The sequence below is a fragment of the Schistocerca nitens genome, unplaced genomic scaffold, assembly GCF_023898315.1.
Source record: "Schistocerca nitens isolate TAMUIC-IGC-003100 unplaced genomic scaffold, iqSchNite1.1 HiC_scaffold_381, whole genome shotgun sequence".
Lineage (NCBI taxonomy): Eukaryota > Metazoa > Arthropoda > Insecta > Orthoptera > Acrididae > Schistocerca > Schistocerca nitens.
In genome coordinates, this window is record NW_026045915.1 from 148,677 (window position 1) to 153,907 (window position 5,231).

Genomic DNA, 5,231 nt, shown 5'->3' on the forward strand with positions numbered 1-5,231 from the left:
TAAACTGATACATGGCGCTGATTACTAATAGATGCAGAGCCATCGGAATATAGATGGCATACGACATACAACAGTCCCTATACATGCTGACAGTCTGTGCACACATGCGAACTACACGTCACCCAGACACTCTATCACACACTACTCTCTGGCTGTAACAGACACAGACAAGATATCTAAGCACCAGCATGGAACAACATCCAGTGCATCCTCTCCGCCACATTACACCATTCACACTATGATAACAAAACCAGGAGGTCCACCCCAAAAACAGAATATCTCACTCTTCCAACAACCATCATTACTCAGATAAGCCACAAACACCCACACATGTCCTAGACAGGGGTGCAACCAACACCACCACACTGCCTTGTCTCACAGCATATAAGCAATGGCAGGAATGAAAGACACAGGCCTGCCACTCCCTTGCCACACCCACGCAACCGGCGCACCACCTCCCCTGAGAGAAAGATGCATCCTGACGTGACACATCTCAGGTGCCTCAGGCGTCCACTTACCATCATCACTATGAACGAACCTCGTCCCCTCCCCCCTCATACACCATCCCTTAACCTAACCTATGTTGCACCTTAACCTAACCTATGTTGCACCTTAACCTAACCTATGTTGCACCTTAACCTAACCTATGTTGCACCTTAACCTAACCTATGTTGCACCTTAACCTAACCTATGTTGCGCCTTAACCTAACCTATGTTGCGCCTTAACCTAACCTATGTTGCGCCTTAACCTAACCTATGTTGCGCCTTAACCTAACCTATGTTGCGCCTTAACCTAACCTATGTTGCGCCTTAACCTAACCTATGTTGCGCCTTAACCTAACCTATGTTGCGCCTTAACCTAACCTATGTTGCGCCTTAACCTAACCTATGTTGCGCCTTAACCTAACCTATGTTGCGCCTTAACCTAACCTATGTTGCGCCTTAACCTAACCTATGTTGCGCCTTAACCTAACCTATGTTGCGCCTTAACCTAACCTAAGTTGGGGCTTAACCTAACCTAAGTTGGGGCTTAACCTAACCTAAGTTGGGGCTTAACCTAACCTAAGTTGGGGCTTAACCTAACCTAAGTTGGGGCTTAACCTAACCTAAGTTGGGGCTTAACCTAACCTAAGTTGGGGCTTAACCTAACCTAAGTTGGGGCTTAACCTACCTAAGTTGGGGCTTAACCTAACCTAAGTTGGGGCTTAACCTAACCTAAGTTGGGCCCTAACCTAACCTAAGTTGGGCCCTAACCTAACCTAAGTTGGGCCCTAACCTAACCTAAGTTGGGCCCTAACCTAACCTAAGTTGGGCCCTAACCTAACCTAAGTTGGGCCCTAACCTAACCTAAGTTGGGCCCTAACCTAACCTAAGTTGGGCCTAACCTAACCTAAGTTGGGCCCTAACCTAACCTAAGTTGGGCCCTAACCTAACCTAAGTTGGGCCCTAACCTAACCTAAGTTGGGCCCTAACCTAACCTAAGTTGGGCCCTAACCTAACCTAAGTTGGGCCCTAACCTAACCTAAGTTGGGCCCTAACCTAACCTAAGTTGGGCCCTAACCTAACCCACGTTGCGCCCTAACCTAACCCACGTAATTGTTTGTTATATGAATCTAGAAATTCGTGTAGCGTTGCCTAATCGCAACCCTCTCAACATAGTTCGCTGCGCGCACACTCTGGTGTCCTGCGTATTGAATCATGTTACGGTGCCTACCCTCACAACATCTAGCGAGTGTTGCGTACGTTCCACATGGTCCCGCTATCCACTGTAATGTGTACTGCTATAAGACGTATATCGCCCCCCCCCCCCCCCCCCCCCCCCTCCCCTGTCGCCTCTAGTTCGTCAGTCAGGAGTTTGCGTGTTCAATGAGCTTCGCAGCTGTGCAATGGCATCGGCATACGTACGCGGGCCACCTTCCACGTGTTCTCTCGTGCATACGTCGCAGCATGTATGTGGACTGATGTGGCGTGTCGTGACTCATAACATCCAGGCATGCAAGACCCATTGAATTCGCAAATGTAGATGGACGTCTACGTTTGCTGCCCAAGTTACGCAAATGAACTGGAAATCCGTTGTTGCGCGGTTGTTCGCGCTGGAGGTGAATCGTTGATATCGACGATCGGTACAGGTATTAACCGGTTGCTTCAGCGACACCCGTCATACCCACGAACGTGAGTGGGCATGTGGGTATGAAGCGATACGCGGCGGTGGCTGGGTGGGACCGTCCCCGGCCGGTGAGGGGGGGGCGCCCGGCGTGCTGGCCGCGCGCTGCGTGGGCGCACGCGCGGCAGCCGGCTGGTGGGGGCGCCCAGTGGCAGGCGCGCCGGCTGACGGACGCGGCAGGCGGCGCATCTGCGTGCCGGCGCACCCAGCGCGCGGCGCCGTGCGGCCAAAGTGGGTCCTCCCGGGCCCGGTGCGAAGCGCGGTGGACATCTGCAGTGTGCTGGTCCGATTGAGGACTGTGTGCGTTGAGGATGCGCCGCCGCCCGGCACTCGGCGCCGCGACGCCGTCTGCTGCTCGGTCGCCCCCGCGGTTCTCGCAGGTGGTTTGTATCGCAGCTGTGCGGATGTGTTGGCGCGTGCGCTGTGCTGGGAGAGTTCGCTTTGGCACCCAAGTGGGGGCTCTGCCCCTCTGTGGCGCTGGCGTTGGAGCTGCCCGGTCACTGTTTGTGGCCGCGTGTTGTCTCCCGCCGGCAACACCACGACAGCACGCTCCCGGGGCCTCTGTCGGCAGCGGCAAGCTCAGTTGGGAGCACGGGTGGTCGCACTGAAAGCGTCTACTCGCCTATCTCCGGGCGATTGCGCCTCTCTCGAACCCGACCAAGTACTTAGGACGGCGCTGCGCGCCGCCGGGACCTGAGAGGGTTTCGAGGTGTATCGTGCAGGGGAGCCCAGCCTCCTCCTGTTTGCAGAATAATTGAGCGGACGCTTGCGTGTTCGCGCGGGCCTCCGGGACACACTCCCGGGCGGCCGGCTGCTCAGCTCTAGTTGACGCAGCTCCCTGGTTGATCCTGCCAGTAGTCATATGCTTGTCTCAAAGATTAAGCCATGCATGTCTCAGTACAAGCCGCATTAAGGTGAAACCGCGAATGGCTCATTAAATCAGTTATGGTTCCTTAGATCGTACCCACGTTACTTGGATAACTGTGGTAATTCTAGAGCTAATACATGCAAACAGAGTCCGACCAGAGATGGAAGGGACGCTTTTATTAGATCAAAACCAATCGGTCGGCTCGTCCGGTCCGTTTGCCTTGGTGACTCTGAATAACTTTGGGCTGATCGCACGGTCTTCGTACCGGCGACGCATCTTTCAAATGTCTGCCTTATCAACTGTCGATGGTAGGTTCTGCGCCTACCATGGTTGTAACGGGTAACGGGGAATCAGGGTTCGATTCCGGAGAGGGAGCCTGAGAAACGGCTACCACATCCAAGGAAGGCAGCAGGCGCGCAAATTACCCACTCCCGGCACGGGGAGGTAGTGACGAAAAATAACGATACGGGACTCATCCGAGGCCCCGTAATCGGAATGAGTACACTTTAAATCCTTTAACGAGTATCTATTGGAGGGCAAGTCTGGTGCCAGCAGCCGCGGTAATTCCAGCTCCAATAGCGTATATTAAAGTTGTTGCGGTTAAAAAGCTCGTAGTTGGATTTGTGTCCCACGCTGTTGGTTCACCGCCCGTCGGTGTTTAACTGGCATGTATCGTGGGACGTCCTGCCGGTGGGGCGAGCCGAAGGCGTGCGACCGCCTCGTGCGTGCTCGTGCGTCCCGAGGCGGACCCCGTTGAAATCCTACCAGGGTGCTCTTTATTGAGTGTCTCGGTGGGCCGGCACGTTTACTTTGAACAAATTAGAGTGCTTAAAGCAGGCAAGCCCGCCTGAATACTGTGTGCATGGAATAATGGAATAGGACCTCGGTTCTATTTTGTTGGTTTTCGGAACCCGAGGTAATGATTAATAGGGACAGGCGGGGGCATTCGTATTGCGACGTTAGAGGTGAAATTCTTGGATCGTCGCAAGACGAACAGAAGCGAAAGCATTTGCCAAGTATGTTTTCATTAATCAAGAACGAAAGTTAGAGGTTCGAAGGCGATCAGATACCGCCCTAGTTCTAACCATAAACGATGCCAGCCAGCGATCCGCCGCAGTTCCTCCGATGACTCGGCGGGCAGCCTCCGGGAAACCAAAGCTTTTGGGTTCCGGGGGAAGTATGGTTGCAAAGCTGAAACTTAAAGGAATTGACGGAAGGGCACCACCAGGAGTGGAGCCTGCGGCTTAATTTGACTCAACACGGGAAACCTCACCAGGCCCGGACACCGGAAGGATTGACAGATTGATAGCTCTTTCTTGATTCGGTGGGTGGTGGTGCATGGCCGTTCTTAGTTGGTGGAGCGATTTGTCTGGTTAATTCCGATAACGAACGAGACTCTAGCCTGCTAACTAGTCGCGTGACATCCTTCGTGCTGTCAGCGATTACTTTTCTTCTTAGAGGGACAGGCGGCTTCTAGCCGCACGAGATTGAGCAATAACAGGTCTGTGATGCCCTTAGATGTTCTGGGCCGCACGCGCGCTACACTGAAGGAATCAGCGTGTCTTCCTAGGCCGAAAGGTCGGGGTAACCCGCTGAACCTCCTTCGTGCTAGGGATTGGGGCTTGCAATTGTTCCCCATGAACGAGGAATTCCCAGTAAGCGCGAGTCATAAGCTCGCGTTGATTACGTCCCTGCCCTTTGTACACACCGCCCGTCGCTACTACCGATTGAATGATTTAGTGAGGTCTTCGGACTGGTACGCGGCATCGACTCTGTCGTTGCCGATGCTACCGGAAAGATGACCAAACTTGATCATTTAGAGGAAGTAAAAGTCGTAACAAGGTTTCCGTAGGTGAACCTGCGGAAGGATCATTACCGACTAGACTGCATGTCTTTCGATGTGCGTGTCGTGTCGTGCAACACGCTACCTGTACGGCTCGCAGTAGCTGTGCGCCGCGTGCGGGACCACGCGTGCTTCTCAAAACTAACGGACAAATGTTGTGTGGTACGAGCGCTGAAGCTCTGGAGCGGCTGGCCTGCGGCACCTGGCGCCTCGCGCCGGTTTTGAATGACGTTCGCCCGAGTGCCTGTCCGCTCCGGAGTGGAGCCGTACGACGCCCATCGGCCGTGAGGCCGTTGGACACAAAACACTGGAACAGGGGCCGTCGAACGCCTCAGTCCCGCCTATGCAACTGTTTT

At 54.0% G+C, this 5,231-nt stretch overlaps 1 non-coding gene across 1 annotated transcript; it reads left to right on the top strand.

Moving 5' to 3' along the window:
• Window positions 1–2,999: 2,999 nt before the first annotated feature.
• On the top strand, window positions 3,000–4,907 carry LOC126230366 (small subunit ribosomal RNA). Its single transcript, XR_007544276.1, has one exon. It is a non-coding gene; the product is annotated as a small subunit ribosomal RNA (ribosomal RNA).
• Window positions 4,908–5,231: the final 324 nt, after the last annotated feature.